The 16949-nt window shown below is 45.5% G+C and overlaps 1 long non-coding RNA gene across 1 annotated transcript; it reads right to left on the bottom strand.

Annotated features, from left to right (window-relative positions):
* Positions 1-4254: 4254 nt before the first annotated feature.
* Positions 4255-16943, bottom strand: LOC119086560. The gene is made up of 3 exons (XR_005089866.1): positions 16721-16943; positions 16328-16385; positions 4255-4412 (listed from the first exon to the last, which is right to left on the bottom strand). It is a non-coding gene; the product is annotated as an uncharacterized LOC119086560 (long non-coding RNA).
* Between the last annotated feature and the right edge of the window lie 6 nt (positions 16944-16949).

The following is a 16949-nucleotide window of genomic DNA, read 5'->3' as shown; positions in this document are numbered from 1 at the left end:
CTATTAATCTATAAGTTTGCCATGTGGCTTGTAGCTTACCGGTACTTGACACCTTACTTCTCATGCACAGTGGCTGGCAGCATCTCCTGACTCAGCCTTCTACTTCCCAGAATTCTCCTCTCTTTGTCCCACCTATACTTCCTGCCTGGCTACTTGCCAATCAGCACTTTATTTATTAACCAATCAGAGCAACACATTCACAGCCTACAGATATCCATGGCGATGTTTCCTCAGACTGTGGTACAGGGAGAGGCTTGTGAGGCACCAGGAATTTTGCTACATACTGTCTGTAGATTACAGACCACAAGGTAGAAAGTTTCACTGTTCTGAGTCTCTAATCTAAAACTCAGGGTTTACACAGGGAAGCCACTTGTCCATGGACACTTAGGTAGAGCACAGATCCAAACCTAAACTACTAGGCTCTACCCTTCATATCATCAGCTACTCTTCTCAGGGCCGACTTGGGGCAGGATACACCTTCACAAGGAAAACAAAAGCTCCCAGGTCTACAGACCTGATTGAAGCCTGATGGAATGAATAAACATATCTCAAGATTAAAATGAAGTGTTAGCAGCAGGGAAGCGAGGAGCCGGAGAAACAGAAGAGATAACAGCCTGGTACACCCGATAATGTTTGAGGAGTGGGATGAACTAGGAGGCCTCGGAGGTCCCTAAGCCTCCTGCTGGTGAGCGAATATGGATCCTGCAGGTAGGTGGTATGAAATGGCCCCATAGAGAGATGCTCCGTGCTCTGGGTCCAATCCAAATGGGCAGCTTTCTGATAAGAATTTAACTTTTCAAAGTCCCCTGGGAAGAAGTACATTGGCCAGTGACCCCAAATATTCAGCCTCCTTGGAAGTTAGTGTTTTCAGTGTAAACTAATGCCTTGAATCCCAATGACACACAGGCCTCTTCAATCAGAAACCCACCGGAAAATAACAAACAATAAAGTCTTGGGAGTGGAGAGGTTATGGAGGCAGGCCAGCTGCCACCACACGTGCCTTCCCAGTCAAGTGGCTGCAGAGGCTCAACCTCCTCATCAGTAGACGAAATAAACCAGAGTTTGCCTCAGCACCATGAGGACCAAACCACTCAGCACATATAAAATATGGAGTCCAAGGACTGGCACAAAGAAAGTGTCCCATGGTGGGGAGCCATTATTATAATGATGTAATTTGCATATGAGCTCATTAGGATGTGAGATCTAAAATAGTCTCATAGAAACAGTGGGATAGTGGTTGTCAGGGGCTGGAAGACAAGGCAGATTGGGAAGATGTGATACAAAAGAATCAGTCACACAAGAACGATAAGAGTTCTTCTGAGCAGTATCCCACCTGCAGCTAATGATGCTGTCTTCTGCGTTTTAGAGGTTATGAAACAAATGGCTATCACATGAAAGTGTAGTGAACACAAACACAAATAATAACAAACAGAGCCCTGGGGAACATCGGAGCTGATGACTATGTTTATTATTTTGTTTAGGTGATGATATCAGGAGTGGATTCTTGTTTCCAAGGTTACCAAATTGTGTGTATTCCGAATGGGCAGCATTTTGTCTATCAGTTCTGTCACAATGAAAACTGCTAATAAAAGATGAATAAGGATCTGGAGGGATGGCTCTGCAGTTCGGAGTAGTCACTGCTCTCGCAGAGGACCTGAGCTTGGTTCCCAGCACTCATGTTGCATGCGTCACAACCATCTGTAACTTCAGTTCTGTGGGATCTGATGCCCTCTTCTGGCCTCTGTGGGTACCTGCACTCATGTGCATATTACCCATACCCAGACAACACACAGTTTGTAAAAACATTAATAATGGACCTCCAATGACCTGTCTATGGGATGGGACTAGAGATCCAGTATCACCCCGACCCCGAGGCAGCACTGTGCCTATTGTAAATAAGTGAATACTGGTTTAGCACATCAGCCTGTGACCATGGTTGATTTGCTTCACATCTGGTTGCAGAATCTGCCTCTTGTGCTGACACATCCAGCTGCAACCCTGCTAGGTCAGGCTCTGTCTCTGGAACCAGAGACCACCTACTATGTGCTAAGACTGGCTCAGGGTTCTGAGTGTGCACATTTGAGCTTGAGCCGGAAGGGATGATCCATGTAGGTACTAACGGAGGAGTAGTCCACCTTAAAAATAAACTTTAAACATGACGGCAGGCATACAGGTATTTCCTTGCTCTTACCCATTGGAAGTGTGTGTGTGTGTGTGTGTGTGTGTGTGTGTGTGTGTGTGTGTGTACAAAGGCCCCCCCAAACTGAAGTAGTTTTGAAGAAGAGCAAGAAAAACCAGTGTTACTGGGCATTAGAAAGAGGACGGTGAGAAAGATTGACATATCTCTGAGCAAATCGGATACCATAGGCTCAGGCAAGAAGCTAGCCTTTCCTCTGGCCTTAGAATTGGACTTCTTATTGAAGAGCCCTCCCCCACCCTCCCTCCACTGCCACGTAGAGAGAGAGGAGAGGTTCACATGAGAGAAGATGAAGGTGGTCATCATTCTGGACATGGGGTGATGTGGTCCAATTTTGGGTACACTTTCAAATAGGTGGGTGGAGGAGGGGCTCATGACACTCCCCCCACCCAGTGTCATAGGCAGCCAGTGGTTGCTCTGATGGTTGCTCAGGGAGGGGAACACGTTTCCTAGTGCTGTGGTCACTGACATTCTGCCCTTGGTCCAGTCAGCAACCATCACGCATGCTCATGCAAACAACTTAATGCAGTGAGTCATAGAAGGAAAGGAATGATAAAGAAGAAAGCTGGTGCCTCTAGTGGAAGTGGGGAACGAGCCCCTCAGCCTCTTTCATAGGAGCAATAATGCCACCCATGAGGACAGAGAAACCTCATGACCGAGTCACTACCCCTCCATCCCTTCATCCCACCACACTGGGGATTAACTTCCAACATCTGAACAGAAAAGCATTCACACCCTACTCGGGGACTCACGTGCCCTTGATTAAAAAGTCATTGTTCTGGAGAAACGCCCAGAAGCCTAAACCTAATCAGACCGGAGTCTTTCTCAGCCTTTCCCACTTCCTGGGCATTCTTAACAGATGCCCAGATCGTTGTCAAGAGACACTCTTGTTAATCTCGGCTGCTTCAAACTTCCTGGACAGACCACACTTCTTTATGAGAGTAACAACTCCATGAGAGGGAGAGATTCCATCTGTCTGATTTCCAAAGGCATCCTGGGAGCCCAGAACTGCGCCTGGTGAGCAGTCATTCGCCTCACAAAGGCTGAAGTGGCAGCTGGAACGGGGACTTGTGGTGATATTTTATTTGTATGTTCATAAAGTTGCCTGGAGATCAGAGGTCATAGCCATTAAGCAGAAGTCCGGCAGTGGTAGCACACGCCCTTAATCCCATCACTTGGCAGGCAGTGTCTCTGTGTGGTCAAGGACACAGCCAAGAGTGATGACACGAACTTTTAATCCCAGTACCAACCAGAGAGATCTGGAGGTCTGTATAGACAGGCAATGACAAGGAAGTCATGTGGTTGAGTTTAGAGCCAATGAGAAGGCAGAACAGAAAGGCAGTTAAAAAGACAGTCACACAGGAAGAAGCACTCTCTCTCTGGGGGAAGCAACGGCAGCGAGGTGGTCAGTCAGATAAGGTAGTCGTGGCTCTTGCTCTGATCTCTTGGCTTTAACTCTGTATTTGGCTCTGTGTTTCTTATTTAATAAGACTGTTTAGAATTTCGTCTACAGACTTGCTCCTGTTTACTAAGCTCGTTCTTCTGATAGGTGCCTCTTTGAGCACGTATGCACCTGCCCACACGCGAACACTCCCACACAATTACATTTCAGTTACACAAATACATACAAGCATGTTATCCTTAAACATCTATTTGCCTTGGGGCTGGAGAAATGGTTCAGTGGTTTAAGAGCACTTGCTGCTCTGTCAGAGGATCCAAGTTCAGTTCCCAGCACCCTCCTTAGACATCTTACAACTCTCCCCAGCACAAGTAACTGCACTCATTTGCACATACCCACTTGCGTGCACGTGCATGCACACAAATGCACGCATGCACGCACACACCTGAATGTAGTTTTTAAAAATCACGTTATAAATAAAGTCAAACTCCTCCATTTCTCTTCCTTCCTTCCTCTGGAGTGTACTCTTCCACATCTTCTTCTACACTGTAACAAAAGCACCAATGGGAAAATAACACAGTAACATTTCAGACAGTGGGTATGTTAGTACGCAAACACAAATCTGTTACATCAGACGCACCGTCTTGCAACTCGCTTTCATTTGAATTCCAGACAGAGGCTGTCATTGAAATCCACGAGAGACAGGTGGTTTGGGTGCTCGTGGGCTGGGGGTTGGTGGCCTGTGTCCTCTTGTGCTTCCAGGTGGGCTGTTGAACATGGTCGGTCTCCGTGGCCTTGTGTGCATCCCTGGAGAATCTGCACAAGGATGGTTATAAGGCAGAGATGGTTTAATGTGTGTCTGCACTTAGGGGAGTTTCCAGAGCATTTCGACCCTGGACAAGTACAAGTAAACGCTACTCAGCTGGAGATGAGGCCCTTTTGTTGTATGGTGACTTCATGGTGTGTTTTCTGCGACAACTTTTGGGCTGTGTGATTGGTCATCGTTTATGTCCACCTGCTTCCCGCCCCACTTAAGGACAGATGCCAGGAAGAGAAGTCTCTGTTTCTTGGGGAGCAAGTATATTTTTTAGTTTTGATAAACACTACCAAACAGTCCTCCAGAGTAGCTATGGGCAAGGAGAGGAGCCTGATTAACAGTAGAGTGTGGTGGTCAGGTCATGACCTGTTTGTGCCCGCCTTGCCGGATGCTGAGCCTGCTTCTCCTGAGCTCACTGGGCCACATCTATTTTCAGAGCTCCTGGCACCTCTAGCTGTCCTCATCATTATTCGGGCTCTGGGTCCTCGAGCAGGCCAAGCTATTGCTTTCTTCCTATTATTTACCACGGCCAAGTACTTTTGGAATTCTGGGTAATAATGGCAGACAAAACGGGAGCGAAATGGAATGTGGGACTGGAGGTGCTGAATGCGGGGCTTTATGCTGGAGACTTTGGCATGATTTCAGCTCGAAATGGAGCACTTTGCGCTCGCCCTAAATTGCCTCAATTGCACCTGGCGAGCAGGGCAGACACGGTGTGGCAGACAGGTGGAATGAGTTTTAGGAGGAGGGCTGGCGGCCTTCCCCAGTCTGGGAAGAAAGGAACCAACTCCCGGGAGGCAGAGAAAGGGCAGAAACCCAGCTTTGGACTCCAAACTGCGTTTTGTTTCAAATCCTGTGGATGCCAGCCAAAGGGCCTTTACTTGATAACCTCAGACAGTCCTCTCTCAACACAAAAAGGGAATTTTAGTCATTTACAGCCTCCATTGGCCATCTTAAAACCCACCTCATTTCTTTATTATCATTGCCACAAGGTTTGGAGAGAAGGCAATATCTGCAAAGTGGAACTTAAGAGACTCTTTGAGAATTCGAATGAGCCCCCCAGCCGCTTCCTGTGGGGGGGATGGCTTTTCAGTGGGCTGGTGTTTGCCCACCCAGAGCGTCCCCCCACACCACGCACCTCTCCCCATGATTACTGCGGTTAGTCAACTATCGACTTGGGAAACAATTTTGTTCCATTTGCTTTCTCTGCCTGAGAAAAAGAAATAAAAGGAAGGCTTTGAAGTACCTTTCTGGCGGGTGTTTGCATTCAAGTGCTAATGTGTTACCGAGGAGAGCGGTGGACGCTAAATGTTTACATTAAAATGGAAATATGGGATCGATTTTTTCCGATAGGGGCTCCTGGTCCCTTCTTAAAAGTATACTTCAAGAGGCCGAAAACAATACAAAACCCGAATCACCATCTTTAAGTGATATCGGCTGAGGCAGCAACTTCTGGTGAGTTACAGCTCGAGCCAGGTAGGATAATTGTTTTCAATGGCTCATCAGTACGCCCCTGTCTTTGTCACAAGAAAAAAAAAAAAAAAGGAGAATTTATTTCTCGGCCAGGCACAGGCTTATTATCATCCCAGGCACTTGTGTTTTCCCTCGCTGTGACTAATATCTGAGGAAACTACTTAAAGGGTACAAGATTTATTTGGGCTATGATTTCAGTCCATGGTCCGGCTCGCTCTCATGCTGTGGGCCTGTGGCAAGGCAGAGTATCACACTATCACACTGGGGAGAGGAGGGAGAGGATGGAGAGACCCCCACCCTCCCCCAGTTAGGTACTTCCCCTAGTTAGACTCAACCTGCACCTTTCATGGCACCAGTAACTGGAGATCAAACCCTCAGCCCAACACATAAGCCTCTGTGGGACCTTCCATAATCAAACCTTCACAGCAATTTTTCTAATCATGACACCTTCCAGACATTTTGTTTTTAAAGGAAGTCCTCCAAATGATTAAGGCTGAGGCTCCATGAGTCTAGCTGGATGTTGCTAGGCAAGCTTAGAAAAAGTAGATTAAGACACTAGTGTTTTGGAGTTTGAGAGATGTAGCTGGCTGTTCCCAGGCTGTGTGGTAAATGTCTCTTTGAACCTTGGTCTTTCCATATCTAAAGAATGCGGCCCAAGTTAAGGGGAGGACTGGGTTCCCACTGGGAAAACACAAGAGAAGAACATGCATATTAGAAACAAATTCCAAATAGTGTTCTGTTGTAGACCCAATGTAACATTACTAATGATATTCACCTGTAACTCCAGTTCCATGGGGTCTGTTGCCCTCTTCTGGCCTCTACCAGCACTTCACACACATGTGTAGGTACACAAACATACACACACATGTGCAGATACATAGACATACACACAGTCACAGAAATAAAAGTCAAACGACCTTTAATGATAAAAGATATTTCTTGGCATTTACTCACGCAGTTTTTCAAACCTCTAACTGTTTCCATTGGGTAGACACTATTCCTTTGCCAATTCTGCAAAGATACCAGCTAACTTATTCAACAAATATTTATCAAATGTGTTTGCTTTTCTTAGTCAAATGGGATCAGTCAACTTATTAAAATATTTACCAGAAGTGAGTGGAGACCAGGCATCTATCCAGAGCTACAGTGAAGAATGCTAAGGACCAATACTCCTGCCAAAGGGTGTGTTGTGAGAGAGGGAGCCATGGCCACACCCCTCCCTCTTCTCTCGGGTTCTAGTCAATCTTTGTATGCATCCCTAGACATCTGTAAGACCTGGGCCATAGAGAAGAAGGTTCCAGAATGAAGCCTGAAGAACCACGATGACAGCCCAAGGGGTCATTATTGACTTGAGAAACTTGACAGGGTTTCAATTTCAATGACAGCTCAATGGCTTGGTACATGGATGACTGAGGCAGGACCACAGAAATGCTTAACAGATGCTCAGAGATTTCATTCTATCATGCCAGTCTCGGGGTGGAAATGTCTAGACATTATGCAGGACATGAATGTGTGTATTTACTCCCAGAAGAATAAATGTCTGCTGAATGTTTTGAACCTCTGAATACAAGACAGGGTAGAGGGTGGGATGTTGTGAATGTGATGGTTTGTCACTCTTTTATCTCTGTAGGACCAGAAAATATCCTCCCTCAATGCCTGTGCTCTGCCGGCATGACCAGCCACCAAATTATTTCTCAGTTCTTCCCTGTCTGTTCTACCTGCTGCGTCATGTGGGAGTGCCGTCATGTTGGAAGCTAGGTTGAGAACCACTGACTTAGAGCATCCAGGGAGGACCAGAGAGGCTGGTCAGGGGTCTTTTGCAGTGATGTGGGTGGAGGACAACGATGTCTGAGATTAGACTAGCAACACCAAGGTGTTGGGGAATGGCTAGATTCTGGAAGCACTTCAGTTCATGATGGATAAATTGTGGGTCATGTTAGAGAGATGATGTCAAGCTGAGCCATCAAAGGAGTGGAGCTTCAATGGGAATACGGACAGAATGGACTTGTGGGTGGGGGCGGGGTGGGCAGGAGGTGCTCTTGGGAGCTTAGGATTAGACATGGCAAGCCTGACATGTTTATAGACATTTAAAGGATGACATTGAGCCATGGGTTGATCATGGGATTGAGGTGGAGTCAGGTGGAGGGCAAGCAGTCCACAGTCTGGAGGGAGGTGCTGGTGAACAGCAGGCAGATTATTCCCAAACAACACACAAGCATGTCCACAGGGTGATGTGCTGTGGGCTGTGGAAGCACAGAGCCAGGTCCAGTCCTGTGCTGGGGAAGCAATCCCCCCCCCACCCCCACTGAGTGACAGCAGAACTGTAACCCCGAGGCTCCTACAGGGCAAGACCAAGGAGAAGAACAGTGTCAAAGGGAATCATCTAAGCAAAGGCCCAAAGCAACAGCAGAAAGTCTTGCCATTTTGAAACTAAAAATAGTCCAGTCTTTCTCCAAGAGGGCAGAGACTGGGGGGAAGGGCGGAAGGAGGAGTATGGAGTGGCCGTGACTTGGAGGCCACATTAAGAAGTCCTGACTATTTTATGAGCATACAAGGGCACCGCTGGGATGTGCTAAGCAGGTCTCTGGGGTCAGATTTAATACACGCCTTTCCTCTGGACAGACCTTTCCCCCCAGGAATGTGGTAGGCCAGTCGGTGAGCTCATCTCCCCTGGGCCGCTCGAAGGCTACCTTCTTGTCCATCCCCATTAGTGCCACTCCAGACCTCATCAGGCATGTCGCATCTAAGTAGGTCACAACAGACAGAAAGGTCCCTGGGGCTTCATTTCCCAGTGTCCCAGCCGAGACTCAGGCAAGAATAATCGGCATGGACAGGCTGGCTTTGTGCACTGAGTTGGAGGCTCTGAGTAGGGAGTGCGGAGTGCTTTCTGGGACAGCCCCGAAAGAGCCAAATAGAGAAGCTTCACTCTCTTGCTTTCCGTGGGAGCTTTTGTTTGTTTTGTTTTCATAGAGCTTTGTACAGTAGGAAAGATCAGCTAAGATCTAAGATTCAACCGCTTTACCCCCCATGGTTCTTTCACTCTCTCACGAGGTTGTGCTAAACATTGCAGCGTGTGGGCATTTAGAATGCCTATCTGAGTCATTTCTAGAAAGAGTCCAAGACATACCCTGCGGCTTCCGGGAGGGGGCTAGATCTGGATGCCGCAGATTGAGAGCACGGGTTCTGAAAATCCAAACTCTTGGACTGGATCTGTCCTCTACTACACAACCTGGGGCACGGCAATAACCACAGCCCAGCTTTAGCAGCTTCACCTTTCAAAGAAGGAGAGTTAGACTGAGGAGTCAGATAGCGAGAAACAGCAGTTGATTAGTGATGTCTGTTAAGGGCATGGCATGAGAGAGGGGAAGATAATCACCTAACTGCTCTTTTTTTTTTTTAAACTCTTTTAACGTTTTTATGTTAAATCACAGATTTGTAGAAAAACATAGCTTAATATTATTAGAAGCATCAACAAAAAGTAAATAGTCTTGTATTTATATTTAAAGAAGTTGAAACCATAACTTAAAACCTCCCTTTACCTGCCCTTCTTCATCACTACAGCCATATTTTATCAAGTATTTAAGGGTAAAAATAATAGCAAAATTACACTATTTCAGAGCAAAGAATTGCCAGAAACTCATATTACTGGGTCATAATTCCTGAAAGAAAAATAAAGACATTACAACAAAGTAGTAGACTGATCACTAAAAATTTATAAAATTTATAAATACAGTCTTGTCAAATACATTTTACCAATACACAAAATGATAAATTTGTTGAAAACAGAACAGTAAGTGCCCTACACTTTCCCACATCAAACCCATGGCAGACATCACTAATCTATTGCTTGGTTTTTGTTACTGAATTTTTTTCTTCAGCTTAATTCTTCTCAGTCTATTCATGCATCTACCATCAATCAATTAAAATTGACACATGAGAGGAGATCTACTTGATATCATCAGACTAATGGGTCCTACCAATATAAACCCCAAATGCTATAATTTTTTTATCCTGTTGAAGTCTGGAGGTCATTTTACAGGCAAACATTTCAATCAGGGTGGAGTGAATTACTCAAGATTAGACATGGAAGGGCAAGAATGTTTTGAGACATGCCTATGAAGAAATATGTTGTAAGTACATACCTAGGTCCACCATAATCTTGTTTGTGCTTATTTGTACTGAGTTACTAGCCCTCGAGGGCAACGTTGGACCTACAAACATCTAAGGCTATTGACCGAGGGTTAGATTCTTAGAGAAGTGAGTGCGTGGTTCTACTCTTGGAGTCATAATGGTTACTAGGGATGAGGTCTGTCCTGGTAAGGTTTAACTGTCAACTTGACAGAACTTAGAATATTCTTGGAATAGAATCTCAGTTGAGGAACTGGATGATCAGTCTGGCTTCTGGTATTATCAATGAGGGATTGTGTGGTTAACTGATGTAGGAGAGTCCAGCCCACTGTGGGCAACACCATTGTCTAGGCAAGTGATCGGGAATTATACCAGAAAGCTAGCTGAGCGTAATCTCCTGCCAGCCAGCAATCAGCATCCTCCGTCACTCCTGCCAGACTTCTTTGACTGTGAAGTGAGTCCTGGGTCGGAACAGATACTGTGTGAAATAGCAAGTAATCCCACCTTCAAGCCCTTGCCTTGACCTCCCTCCATGAGGGACTGTGACCCAGAATTGAAGCCAAACAAACCCTTTTTCTAACCTATATTGGTTTTGGTGCAGGTGTTTTATTATAGTAACAGAAATGAAGCTAGAACAGGGTCGAATCCAGTGGCTCTCATGGATGGTTCTGGCATCTATGCACTAGAGATCCCCCACGTGTGTGTGTGTGTGTGTGTGTGTGTGTGTGTGTGTGTTTGGTGTGTATATATGTGGTGTATGTGTTTGTGTGTGTATAGGGTGTGTGTCTTGGACGTAGTATGTGGTATATGTACAAATGTGTGTAAATGTGTATGGGAGTGTGTACTGTATGCACAGAGGCCAGAGTAGATGTCAACCTTCAGACGGGGTCTCTTGATGAACCTAGAGCAAGAGTGGCAGTTGGTAAGCTCCAGTGACCCTCCTGTCTCTGTCTCTACCACGTACAAACAGCCTTAGCCATTTTTAACACAGGTGCTGAGGATTTGAACTCAGATCCTCATACTGAACATGTCCCTGCCTCTGATTACAGATGCTTCTATGACTGGCTTTAGCTTTGCGTCTGTGGATTACAGACGTTCACACAGCCACTTTCTTGTTTTCTTATGGCTGCCTTAGCTACTGCTTAAACTCACAGTCTAGTGCTAGTATGGAATATATTGTCTTTCTGCTCATCTTCTTCCATATCTGGTCCTTCTGTGTTTTCTACAACCCACCACCATCCCTCTAGTTACAAAGGTCAGAGAGGCTTTAGAAGATGTCTCTGTCAGATCTCACATCTTAATTAGCTCTCAGGCATACTTACTTTTCTCTCTCTCCCCCCCCCACCCAGCACTGTGCTCCCATCATCCTTCACGGGCAGGACGGTAACAGTCTGAAATGGTGCTCCTTCATCCACTCTACCCCCCACCCACACCATTCTCCACAGTGCAGCCTGGATAATTTTTCCAAAGGACAAAAGTGGATTATTCATTCCTTGCTTAAAATGGGTTGGAGTCTCCATGCTTATAAGGCAAAGAGCGAGCCTGCCCTACATGGTGCTAAGGAATCAGGTTCCTGACACCTGCTGTGTCGTGGACCAACATCTGTGACTTCCTGTGCACACATCCCACATCCTGCCCCAGCCCAGCATGCTCTTCTCAACTCTCTGCAATACATCTCTCTTCCTTCCTGTTTAGCTCATTCCTAGATACTATTCCTGGTTCCTCTCTTGGCCAAGTCTTCCCGAACCTTCCAGCTCCTTTCCCAACAGGCTGTGGGAGACTCAGGGACTCTGTTCCATCCCTTCATTTATTTTTGTAATGAAATGCTCATTTGTCTGATTGCTTGCTTAATGTCTGCCTTCCCAACTAGACTGTAAAGTCCATTCAGACAGGAACATGTTTATTTTAGCTATTACACCCTCTGGGCCTTGTTCGCTGCCTGGAACTCAATATACATTCGATAATCATTGATTAGTGATGAGTGAATGAATGAATAAAAGGATCTAGCTGCCTTGTGTAATGGTTTGGACTTTCCAAATCCCAACCCTCTTGACATTTTGGGCAGGACACGTTGCTACAGAGGGGTTAGCTTGTTCCTTATAGAATGTTGTCAATATTCTTAGGCTCTGTCCATTTAGATTTTGGCGATATTTTCCCTGTTGTGACCACTAAAAATGCTTTTAAAAACTGCAAGTCTCCCTCAGTGGGCCAAAATGGACAACTACTATGGTATATTATACTAAGTATGCAAGGCATTTGTTTGAAACTCTTGGCTCTGGAACTCTCTGTTCTGTGCTTTATGGAGTGCTCAGTAGCATACTCTGGTCTCTCTATACTAGAGTCCTTCTCTAGTTGATAGATCCATCTGCCTGCCGAGTAAGGCTCCTTTCTGGTGTCCCTTCCAGAGTATAAGTCTATTTCCTGCCCCATGAATGTCAGAGGTCATGAACTCCATGACTTTCCTCAGCAGAATGAATTCCAGTAGATATGAATGTTGATGTCATGCCTGAGACAAAACTCTGAGTCATAGATTCCATGGTTTTCTTTACCCTCTGTTTCATGAATGGGAATGAAGCTGCTTCTCAATAAGTCTATAATAAAGAAGATGTGGGCCAGTGTGGAAACAGATTTGTTTGGGGACACAACAGGGACGTATATCTATTACTCCAAGGCTTCCATGCTCCATATGCAAACAAGGGATGCAAAGTCCAGGGGAGTTAGTGCCATGTAATTGTAAAGAATAGAGGTGTCACTCTATGGCCCTCCGTCTATATAAATAAAGTTTTATTGGAGAACAACTGTGTTGCTGGTTTTCCTTGGGGCTGTTTGTTAGTAGTTACAGCATGATTCAACAGGATCAGATTATTAGAACTTGGAAGTGGTCTAGCCAACAGACTCATTATGGGCTGCAAACTGATCCAGTTGAGTTCCCTGTTTCAGGGCATACAAATGGTAGGAGAACAAAGGAAGAAAAGAGCCCTTGAGTTCAAACGCTTAATGTATTGATTTGGGTTCTTACATGGGGTTCCAGAGGTCTAGGACCAGGGAGATCACAGAGTTGAGTTTATTCTAGTTTCTATATGTACTCTTTACAGTAGTCCCATTACTAAATGCACAGGCCTTTGTTTTATTTTTTTTTCAAATTTCATACAAGCACTGCATCTATATTACTTCCACCCTCTTCCTCTCCAACTTCTCCCACAGTTTACGATCTTTTAAATTATTATTATTTCATGTATATGTGCATTTTTTATATCTACACATGTGTACCTTACTGAGTCCATTTAGTTTTGCTCTTATGTACGTGTGTCTGGGGTTGGTCACTTGAGACTGGACAACCTATGTGGGAATTTAATACCAAGGCAACTGATTCCCCCTTCCTGAGCGGCCACTGACCTCCCTGTAGTTCTATCATCTAGGGAGGGAGACCATGTGGAAGGTCCCCTAAGAATATGAGCATGCTGTGAATGGAGAAAATATGTGTTGCTCACATAGATATCCTCAAAATTACATTATTATTGATTAGAAGAGGTGGTCACAGTATTTCTTGAGTGGCATGATGAGGACCAATGCCCACATACTCTGCCCTTCCCCCCCCTCTAGAGCTTTTGTTCTGAGCAAGTTGAGAGGGCCATGCTCTCCACTATGTGTGATGGAGGGTCCAGGACTTTGATAGGGCAGAGTCGCAACGGGAGGTATCTTGGGTTCTTGTCGCACTGGGATGGGGAACTCTCTGGGAGAGATGGTGACCAGACCAGTTCATAAAATGGTAATAACTTGTTTTAAACCAAGAGTCTCTCAATTGGCAGTGATTTTCGTGCCCTTCCCCAACTCTGTGTACATAATGACATTGTCTGGAGACTTATTTTTACCTATGTATCTATGCATCTGCATGTATGTGTGCATGCCATGTGAGTGCAATACCCATGGAAGCTGGAAGAGGTTGTTAGATGCCCTGGAGCTAGAGTTACAAGTGGTTCTAAGGTTCCTGAAGTGGATTCTGGGGACCAAACTTGGGACCTCTGTACGAGTTGTATGCTAGGTCACTGAGATTTGGGGATTTTCTGCTTTTATAGCATCATAGGTCCTTTCCTTATAGCCAACAAATGGCTGAAATACAAGACACATCTTAGCTTCATAACTAACAAAATCTCCATATTTCCTGTGGTGCCAGAATCATTGAAGGAAACAATAAAGGAGTTATGAATAAATTGAATAAGGTTAACTCATGAAGAGCTATCACATTTTCCATATCGAAACAGATATGTGGAAGGAGAAACAAAGTGCAAATGGAGTAGATATTTTCATACCACAACCCATGGGTCCAATTTGGCCCTCTGCCTGTTTGTGTAAATAAAGTTTTATTGGGACACAATGATGGTTCCTTGCTTCTGTATCAAGTATGATTGTCTTTGTTTTTTCATTGTTGGAATGTAGGCAAGTAGCTGCAACAGAGACAACACATCTTGCAAGGCCTATATTATCTACTGCTTGGATCTTTGTAGGGACAACTTTTCGGACTCCTGGAGAACCTGGGTTCGAGTTCTATCTCTGACATCCACCAGCATATGATATTGGTCATGTCACCTCTCTGAGATTTAATAGTTTCATCAATCAAATGAAGAGAGTGACAGAACCATATCCTATATGGTTTTATGATCCTAATCGTTTTATGATTTAATAAGCTCAAGTGCTTTGCCCATTCCCAAGCCACATAAAATATGTTTAATGGAGGATAGTTACTATTGTTATTTACACATTGATCAGTCATTTGATTTACCCAGTTCTCAAATATGCACAGGGCACTTCCTGTATGCCTATTGGTCTAGGCAAAATGGATCCAAAGGCCAGGTGATGTTAAATCCTGATCTTCAAATTAGTTTGAGTTTAGGAAACAGATAATAAAGGATGATAGCTCTTATTAAGTTAGTATTACAGATAATAATAATAAATGACGATTGTAGTAAAAACATTGTTTGGGCCTCAGGTGGCGGTAGATACTTCCATGGGGATTAGCAGTGAGTTTTCTTTTTTCCTTGCCGACACCCTGGCAGCCCACAAGGAAATGTGTTTATCTTAGAGGCACTTGGCAGAGGTAGTACAACCGGGGCCAAGCTGGTAGAAAGACCCCATTTCTCAACCCAGCTTTCTACACGGAATTATTTAGAAGGAAACTTTATCAGACGGCCTTCCAGCTCCACGTCATCCATCTTGCAGAGGTAATTCAATAGCCCTCGCCAGCTGATGATTTATGGGATGGGTGGCCTCCGGGAGGCTGCTCTTTGTATTACAGCCTGTCTTTTAGCAATGGCTGGCGACCTGCTAGCTGGGGCCAGAAGCAACAGGCTGTTTGTTTAATCCTGTTAATCCAAGTCTTGGTTACAGCTAGCTCCAGGGCCAGCAGAGGGCCCATGGCCACTTGGGCAGATGAGAGTCTCAGATTGTTCCAAGTTGGGCACTCTCTCATTAAAATGGAGTGACTCTGTCTTAATACAGTGGGGCTATTTCTTCTGTACAAAGCTTCCCTTTGGCTCCAGCCTCCAGACCCTCTTGACCTGCAGTTCTCAGGAGGGAGACTTTCCTTTACAAATGAGAAGCCCACACTGGGGGGGGGGGTATTTACTTAATTCATGGCTCGATTGAGAAAGCTGCAGTGAATACATGGGATCTGTTGTGAGGAAGCTCAGGGTGGTGGGGACAGGGCGTGTCTGAGCTTTTGTCTCCTTGTTGTCCTGACCAAAGAGCCACGCTGAAGCAATCTCCAGGAAGCCTCACTTTCTCATCCATAATGTCATCTGCAGCACTTAGCTCTGGGACTGACACACAGCAGGTGTGGTGGCTTGGATGAAAATAAGTTTCCATAGAAACTCATAGGGAGGGTCTTTATTGGAGGAGTGGTCTTGTTGGAGTAGGTGTGGCATTGTTGGAGGAAGTGTGTCACAGGGGGGTGGGGCTTTGAGGTTTCAGAAGCTCAAGCCAGGCCCAGTGCCTTCCTGCTGTCTGTCTGTCCTCTCTGCCTGCTGATCCAGATGTAAAACTCTCAGCTACCTCTCCAGTATCGTGCTTGCCTGCACACTGCCATGTCATGCCATGACGATAATGGCCTAAATCTCTGAATTGTAAGCTAGCCCCCAATTAAATGCTTTCATTTATAAGAGTTGCCATGGTCATGGAGTCTCTTCACAGCAGGAGAAACCCTAACAAAGACAGTAGGTACTCAATCAATGTTTAAGGGATGAATGTTTTCAGGACTTTGTAACTTCAGAACTGTTTCTGTTCCTGAAACAATCCTCCATATGATGGTGTTGCTCACCTCAAGTGTCCTTTAAGGTCAAGGCTCAGTTGCCATCTTCAGGCAGCCAGCATCCAATCTGTAAGTTGGGAATCATGCAAGTTAATTAAACAGAATACAGGGAGTTGGTTCAACATTGACTGGAGGGTGGGGAAGGAAGAAAGGATCAGTATGCAACACACAGTACTTGCAATATCTGCATAGCCCGTCACCCTGGTAGGTGGCATGGCTTCCCTGGGTCTGCTGTCCCAGGATGTTTCACAAGGCAGCTGCCATATGTCAGCTGAAACTGGGGTCAGTTTCCTCTGAGGGAGGGATCTGCTTCCAAGATCGCGCCAGTGATCACGGTGAGGTTCAGTTTCTTCATGGGCTTTTATAGTGAAGTCTTTGGCTATGGGTAGAGGAGGTCCTTACCTCCTAGATGTTTCCACAGGGGACTCCCAACATGGCTGCTGGCTTCATCAGAATGAACAAGCCAGAGAGAAAAGCCATGGCTGAGATCAGTCTCCTCATTCAGTCTCAGGGTGGCATCCCATCACCTCTGCTGTGAGGAATGAGACAGGAAGCCCATCATCTCTGCCACAGGAGAAGGACTCACACAGGGGCATGAGTCCCCGGACCAAAGATCACCGGGAAAACTCAG

This window comes from Peromyscus leucopus, chromosome 23, assembly GCF_004664715.2.
Source record: "Peromyscus leucopus breed LL Stock chromosome 23, UCI_PerLeu_2.1, whole genome shotgun sequence".
NCBI lineage: Eukaryota > Metazoa > Chordata > Mammalia > Rodentia > Cricetidae > Peromyscus > Peromyscus leucopus.
This window is presented reverse-complemented; position numbering and strand designations above follow the sequence as displayed.